Source organism: Cynara cardunculus (genome assembly GCF_001531365.2).
Source record: "Cynara cardunculus var. scolymus isolate 2C chromosome LG 17, CcrdV1, whole genome shotgun sequence".
Classification (NCBI taxonomy): domain Eukaryota; kingdom Viridiplantae; phylum Streptophyta; class Magnoliopsida; order Asterales; family Asteraceae; genus Cynara; species Cynara cardunculus.
Genome location: NC_037544.1, coordinates 30,235,363 through 30,243,501, shown reverse-complemented (window position 1 = coordinate 30,243,501; position 8,139 = coordinate 30,235,363). Strand labels below are relative to the sequence as shown.

Genomic DNA, 8,139 nt, shown 5'->3' with positions numbered 1-8,139 from the left:
ATGATCTCATGTGCAACAAAACTCAACTCAAGTGATCATGCATAAAAACAAGACTACAATTTATAAAAAAAACTATTCCCGACTCAAAAAGTAAAATATGGGAGCTAAAGTAAGGTGGTAGAACCTGTCCTACTCCGGAGGAGTAGGCTGTGCAATCTGGACAGTCATGGCTGTGCTCTCAGCCTTCAGTCTTTCGTTCTCCGTCGTGTATCAATTCAACTTTTTCTGCAGCCTCTTGATCTTGTCTGCTTCCCCTTTCTCCAAGTCTTCTTTCAGTCTTGCAAACCTCTTTTTCATCTTCTTCTCACCAGCCTTTAACATCTCAGCCAAACCAGCCTACATGTCCTCTAACTTCTCCACCATCTCTGCCCGTTGCTCTATCAGGTAGTCCATTATACTACCGCTTTGTGCCATAAGCTCTTTCACAGTCCGTGTCATCCCGGGTAGCTCCCTACCTCTCTCACCTCTCTCTCTCAACCTTGATACAGCTTTCATATCGATGGTCCACTTTTCTTCACACTCTTTAATCACTAAGTCATCTGTGTATTTGGGGAACACCTGCTTGCATAAGTAACTTGTTAATCAAGCCCGGGAAAAACAATTTCCTTTGTCTCCTCCTTAAACAATAGAGGATGGCTTTTTCTATTACCTCTCCCATATTAAGTGATTTACCCATGACCACACAATACAACAAAATGATTCTCTTAACTGAAATGAAACTATTGTGAGTAGTAGGTTGAGAGAATGTCTAATAAAATTCACCCACACATTAGCATCGGGTGTCAAGTTGGAAGCCCTATATGTCCTTAACATATAATTGCTATGGACATCCCAACCTGCCCCGGGCTTCCCTAGTTCCCTACCAATTTCTTCTAATTTGGTTTGCGAAGCTGATTGGGAAAGAATCTCAAAATCAGTCTCGGTCGGGGGTGAAAGGCCTAAAAGCTTGTTAATAGCCTTAGCCGAAATACTTACCCGAACACCCCGTACCTTAAGCTTGGTAGTGCTATACACACAAGTTTCCGCATAAAATTCCCTAATCAAAGTTAAATTGAAAGAGTTTTTTACCTCACACAGTACTTGCCAGCCTTGCATGTTGATCACGTCCCGGATAAAACTGAATTCTTCATTGCTTCTCCTATCGAACCCCTTGTCCGACAACGTCTTTTTGTTTTTAATCTTTGCGTACATCTGTTGTGCTTCTTCAGAACTAAACCCATCAAAAGGCTTTTGCGGCCTAGGAATGGATTTAGGTTTTAACACCTTATGTGTAGCTCTCACCCGAGAAGGACCGGCTGTTTCATTATGTCTCGAAGAAGTCTTTTGGGGTGACTTTCTTGGCACAAAGGTTGTGTGCCTAAACTGGACAGAAGGTGGAGTTCTTTTGGTTTTCTTTCTAGGAGGCTGCCTATCTACAGCCTGTGATTTGGATGCAAAAACTCTTCCCAATCCTTTTCTTTTTCTAGTTGGTATCAGTGTTAGACTCCTTATATCAGCTTCTAAATCAACCTCGATGTGTGGGGAATCAATGGTTTCTTCCTCAACATGAGTTTCACAGTGCTCATACTCAACATGTTCTACCTCAGCATTGTGAGGTGTAGAATCAGCCAAAACAGTAGGCTCAGGCATGTGGTTGCAAGGGTGATCATACCAAGTCAAAAAATACATCCTTGAAGAATCCAAAATAGTGGATGGTGAATGAGGGTGCATAATATTTTCTTCCTCAGAAGAATCGGATGTAGTTAGTCCCTCAATAGGCAAATTAGGTCCTGAAATGTGACTTACCTAAACGCCTGATTTAGGGCTAGCAATCGCTGGCGATGTTAATGGTGGTGGAATGGAGGTCTCGATGGCCGTAGGTGGTGATGATGGAGGAGCTGCATCAAGGGATGGCGGAGGTGATGGTGGACTGTCGGCGATAGCCGACAGAGGAGATGGTGGTCGTCTTGTCGTTCGTTTAGCGCATGGAGGAGACTCGGCTATCAAGGGTGTGACTAGCCGTGGTCTAGGTGGTGACGGTGATGAAGGTGGAGACGATGAGGGACTATTGGCGACTAGGTCGATCATTTCTAGTTCCCCTGTTCGTCGCGAAGTAGAGGTCCACGCTCGTTGGTGATTGCTTCGCCGGACCCATGGAGGTGGGTCACGAAAAGTCGCCCTTTTCATTCGGGCCATGATCGAACAGTGGTGAGAGTTGAGATGTGGTATCGATTACCTTAGTGAGAGTGGTTTAATGAGAGTTTTTTTTATGGCAAGTCATAAAAATGGAGAGGTGATGTTTGGAAGAAAAAATCGGCGGGTGATGTATGGATGAGGAAGCCGGCAATAGAGATTGACAAAGGTGGTTATAGGGAAGATGAAAGGTCATCTCTCCATTAAGTCTCCTTTCTATTCAAAAATGCATTGGCGGTTAAGGAAGTGTCAAAGTGGTTATCAGGAAGTTAAAAATAATTAATGTGATGGAGTGGGTTCATACTGCATGGGAGACATTTTCTGAGAAAAAGGCTGACAACACTGTTGTGATGCAGTGCTGATGTCACTTGTACTTCTCCTGACATCCTTAAAGATGCTGCCAATTTGCACATGTGAAAATAGGAATGCTACAGCATTGGCAGAGCATCAACTTTTCTTAACAATTCCTTTGAAAATAACCTGCGCAAGAACAAACTTATAAAACATAACTGCCCTAATACATAGATATAAAAAGGAAATATATGTACAAACATCCCTGGACTTTGAAAAGTCCAAATACACCTTCATTTCCTAAGGTGTTGCCCAATTCTCAGAGCAATGCTCTGGGAATGCTACAATATCATGAAATACCTTAACTCGTTGCCCATTCACTTTAAACACAGTGTTGCCCTCCGAGTTAATCAGGTCAACCGCTCCATAAGAGTAACCTTATGAATGACAAAAGGACCAGACCACCTAGACTTGAGCTTTCCTGGGAATAGTTTCAACCTAAAGTTGAACAAGAGAACTTTCTATCCTTCTTTTAACTCTCTGTGTTGGATTCTGTTATTATGCCACTTGTTTGTCTTTTCTTTATAAAGCTTGGCATTCTCATAAGACATTTGTCTTTGTTCCTCCATTTCACACAGTTGTAACTTTCTTTTCTTTCCAGCATCATCCAAAGACATATAAAGCTCTTTGATAGCCCAATATGCTTTGTGCTCAAGTTCTAAAGGTAGATGGTAGGCTTTTCCATAGACTAGCTTGTATGGAGACATACCGATTGGTGTTTTGAAAGCGGTTCTGTATGCCCATAAAGCATCGTCTAACTTGAATGCCCAATCCTTTCTATTGGGTTTGACAACTTTTTCCAAAATGCTTTTAATTTCTCTATTAGAGAGCTCTGCTAAACCATTAGTCTGTGGGTGATAAGCCATGGCAATTCTATGGTTAACATTGTATTTTTCAAGAACTCTTTTTAACAAATTGTTCACAAAGTGGGTACCCTCATCACTAATTAGTGCTCTCGGAGTACCGAATCGTGTGAAAATTTGTTTTTGGAGGAACTTAACCACATTTTTCGCGTCATTTGATACACATGCCATAGCTTCCACCCATTTGGATACGTAGTCAACAGCCACAAGTATGTACTGGCAATTATTTGATGGAGGGAAAGGACCCATAAAGTCTATTCCCCATACATCAAATAATTCAACTTCAAGTATCCCATTTAATGGCATTTCATTTTTTTTAGAATTGGAGCCACTCCTTTGACATTCGTTGCACCTCTGTGCAAAATTGTGGGAATATTTAAAAATGGTTGGCCAATAAAAACCGGACTGTAGGACCTTGGTTGCAGTTCTTTGGCCTCCAAAATGGCCTCCATATGGTGCATGATGTCAATGTTGCAGGATTGCTGGCACTTCAGATTCAGGCACGCATCTTCTTAAAATCTGATCTGCACCAAGTCTAAACAAAAACGGGTCATCCCACAGATAAGATTTAGCATCATGAAAGAATTTTTTCAACATGTGGCCTATGTAATCAGAGGGTTTTATTCCACAGGCCAAGAAATTTGCTAAATCCACAAACCATGGTGTTTTCGGTTGTTCTATCATGAGGATTCTTTCATCTGAAAAAGTATCAGTAATGTCCACTCCTCCTATCTCTAGTTCTTCTAACCTAGATAAATGGTCCGCCACTTGATTCTCTACTCCCTTTCTATCAAGTATCTCTAACTCAAATTCTTGCAATAAAAGCACCCATCTTATTAACCTTGGTTTTGCATCTTTCTTTGAGATCAAGTACTTGATGGCCGCATGATCGGTATGCACAATTACCTTTGTTCCCATCAAGTAGGACCTAAATCTCTCAAAAACAAAAACTTAGGCCAATAATTCCTTTTCTGTTATGGTGTAATTAATTTGTGCCTCATTCAAAATTTTACTTGTGTAATAAATTGAATGAAACACCTTTTCTTTCCTTTGTCCTAACACAACACCTACCACCCAATCACTCGCGTCACACATAATCTCGAAAGGTTTGTTCCAATCAGGGGCAACTACCACTAGTGCGGTGACCAAAGCTTTCTTCAAAGTTTTGAATGTATTTCTGCATTCATCATTAAAATTAAATTTTTGGTCATGCTGTAAGAGTAGACAGAGAGGTTTTGAAATTTTTGAAAAAACTTTAATGAACCATCTATAAAATCCGGCATGACCCCAAAAGCTTCTAATTCCCTTAACAGTGGCAGGTTCGGGTAGTTTTTCAATAACTTCGAGTTTTGATTTATCTACCTCAACCCCTCTTTTAGAAATTAGGTGCCCAAGAACAATTCTTTCCTTGACCATGAAGTGACATTTCTCCCAATTGAGGACCAAATCAGTTTCCTCACACCTTTCCAAGCTCTTTTTCAAATTTTCTAAACAGTTGTCAAAAGATGAACCATATACAAAAAAAATCATCCATAAATATTTTAATGGATTTTTCAAGCATATCCGAAAATATGGACATCATACACCTCTGAAAGGTGGCAGGAGCATTACACAGTCCAAATGGCATTCTTCTAAAAGCAAAGGTGCCATAAGGACAAGTAAAGGTGGTTTTCTCTTGGTCTTCGGGAGAAATGGCTATTTGATTGTACCCTAAATAACCATCCAAGAAACATAGTACTCTTTGCCGGCTAATCTGCTAACATTTGGTCAATGAAAGGTAGTGGAAAATGGTCTTTTTGAGTAGCCTTGTTTAGCCTCCTATAGTCCATGCATATTCTCCAACCGGATACAACTCTAGTGGGGATAAGTTCATTTTTATCATTTGTGATGACTGTGAACCCTCCCTTTTTTGGAACACCCTGGACTGGGCTAACCCAAGAACTACTGGGTATCGGGAAAATAATTTTTGCATCTAACCATTTCAAAATCTCTTTCTTTACTACCTCTTTCATGACAGGATTCAGCCTTCTTTGAGTTTCTATTGAAGTGAAATTCTTATCCTCTAAGATGATCTTATGTTGACAAATAGAGGGACTAATCCCCTTAAGGTCAGCAATGGTCCATCCTAAGGCCTTTTTGTGGAATTTCAACATATCCACTAGTTTCTTTTCATGATGCAAGTCTAGGGTAGATGAGATGATGACAGGCAATTTGCCCTCTTCTCCTAGAAAAGTATATTTCAGATGGGATGGGAGTTGCTTTAACTCCAAGTCAGGTGGTGATACAATGGACGGGGTGAAGTCTTTTTGCTCAYTATTTTCCAACAGCTCAAATGCTGCAGCATCCACTGGGACAATATCAGTTCCTATTTTCTCTATTTCCTCAACATTTTCTTCTATTTCCTCATCACACTCTTCTTCTAACATAAGTTTTTTCTGAATTCCTTCTTCAAAGCACAACTTCTCTATTTTAGCTATTCTTGAACACTCTTCCAAGTAATCAGGGTACTTTAGAGAGTTGAAGACATTAAATGTGACTTTTTGGTCTTGGAGTCTTATGGTCAACTCTCCTTTTTGGACATCTATCAGGGTTCTTTCGGTGGCTAGAAATGGTCTCCCTAAAATAATAGGAATGTCCTTATCTGCCTCAAAGTCTAGAATGATAAAGTCTGCCAAAAATATGAACTTATCAACTTACACTAACACATCCTCAATCTTTCCCTTAGCGTATGCTATGGATTTGTTTGCCAATTGAAGTGTAACTGTGGTAGATCTAGCTTCACCTATGCCTAAGGTATTGAAAACATAATAAAGGCATGAGATTGCTACTAGCTTTTAAGTCACATAAGGCTTTCCCTATCTCCTTCCCTCCTATTGAACAAGGAATGGTAGAACTCCTTGGATCTTTGAGCTTAGGGGGTATGCTATTGGTCAAAAGTGCACTACATCCTTTGGTAAGGGCTACAGTCTCATCTTCAGTCAACTTCTTCTTCTTACTTAGGATATCCTTCAGAAACTTAGCATAACTAGGCATTGGCTCAATTGCCTCAACAAGTGGTATGTTGATGTGCAATTCTTTGAACACATCCAAGAATTTCTTAAAGTGTAGTTCCTCTTTCTGATTCCTCAACCTTTGGGGGTAAGGAACATAATGAGGGATTGGTTTTATCACATTCTTGCTTGGAGGTGTTGAGCAAGATGGGTCTTGAATGCCTTGGGTCTTTGTGTGCACTTTGGAGGTTCAGATGGAATTCTAGCATCAAGTTTAGGGGTCTCTAAAACCTCAGTCTCTTCTAACTTTTTTAAAGCATCCTCCAGAAAGAGTAATGGATAGTCTGATCTAGGGGGGCATAAGTGGTGGTCTCAGATGCTCGCTTCTCTAAAGGTTGGACCGGTCTTTCTTTGGCAGGATCCAATGTTGTAGCATCAGTTTTTGCCAAATTGGGTGTACTATCTTTGGTCACTTTTTTTGTCAACTCCTTCCCACTCCTAAGGGTCACTACTTTCACTTGTTCCTTTCCTAGGTCTTTAGGGACTTCTGTATTACTGGGCATGGTACCAAGGGCTCAATTGTTCTGATTGAGCGCAAGTTGACTGACTTTAGTCTCTAAATTCCTGATGGAAGCACTTTGTTGATTAATCATTGCTTCCAAAGAAGATGATAATTCTGCCTGTGGAGGAGGTTTGTTCTGAAAAGGTGGTTGTGAATTTTGAAAACTTTGTTGGTGAGTCTGAGCGTTAGAATTGTTTCCATGATGTTGTGGTTGGAAATTAGAAGTTCCTTTTTGTTTATGGACTGGTGGGTTTAAACTGGGACTGTTCCAAGAAAAGTTCGGGTGTTGGCTTCAACTGGTATTATATGTATTGGAATAGGGATTAGCTCTGTTACGAACATAGTTTACTGATTCACAATTGTAAGGGCAGTGTTCATACGAGTGTTCCTCTCCACAGCACACACTGCACAGATAGGACTATTGGGACAGGTATGTTAGCAGTTTGTTGTCCTCCCTGACCCGAAGTTAAATTTTTCAGCATGTTGGTCATGGAGGTGAGTTGAGCTGTTAATGCAATATATGCCTCTACATCATGTATCCTAGCAGTCTTTTTCTGTGGTTGAGCACATGGGTCGGCCCAATGCCTATTGTTGGCTGATATCTTTTCCAGGATTTCCTATCCTTCATTATAGGTCATGGCTATGAAGGCTCCGCCTACAATTGAATTGAGCATTTGTTTTGCCATGGGATTTAACCCATTGTAAAACATCTCAAGTTGAATACAGTACGGAATGCCATGGTGTAGGCATTTCCTCAACAGCTCTTTGAACCTTTCCCACGCGTCAGGAACAGCCTCATCGTCCATTTGTTTGAAAAGACAGATTTCGTTCCTGGACTTAGCATTCCTTGTTGGTGGGAAATATTTTCGCAAAACAAATTTCACCATGTTACTCCACGACGGCACAGAACCCGGTGTTAAAGAGTTAAACCATGCTTTTGCCCGATCCCTAAATGAAAATGGAAATAAAATGAGTCTTAGAGTGTCATTTGACACTCCCGGGATTAGGAAAGCATCAGTGATTTCCATAAAAGATTTAAAGTGCGAATGTGGGTCCTCCAAAGATAATCCAGCAAATTGGCCATTCATTTGCAACATGTGAAACATTATCGGTTTTAGTTCGAAATGGAGAGCGGTCATGTGTGGTCTAACTATCCTAGAATTTAATTGCTCAAAATCCGGAATAGCATAATCCATGATCC

At 40.6% G+C, this 8,139-nt stretch overlaps 1 non-coding gene across 1 annotated transcript; it reads left to right on the top strand.

Annotated features, from left to right (window-relative positions):
- The first annotated feature begins 7,670 nt into the window (after positions 1–7,670).
- Positions 7,671–7,777, top strand: LOC112501354. The gene has a single exon (XR_003067485.1). It is a non-coding gene; the product is annotated as a small nucleolar RNA R71 (small nucleolar RNA).
- The last annotated feature ends 362 nt before the right edge of the window (positions 7,778–8,139 follow it).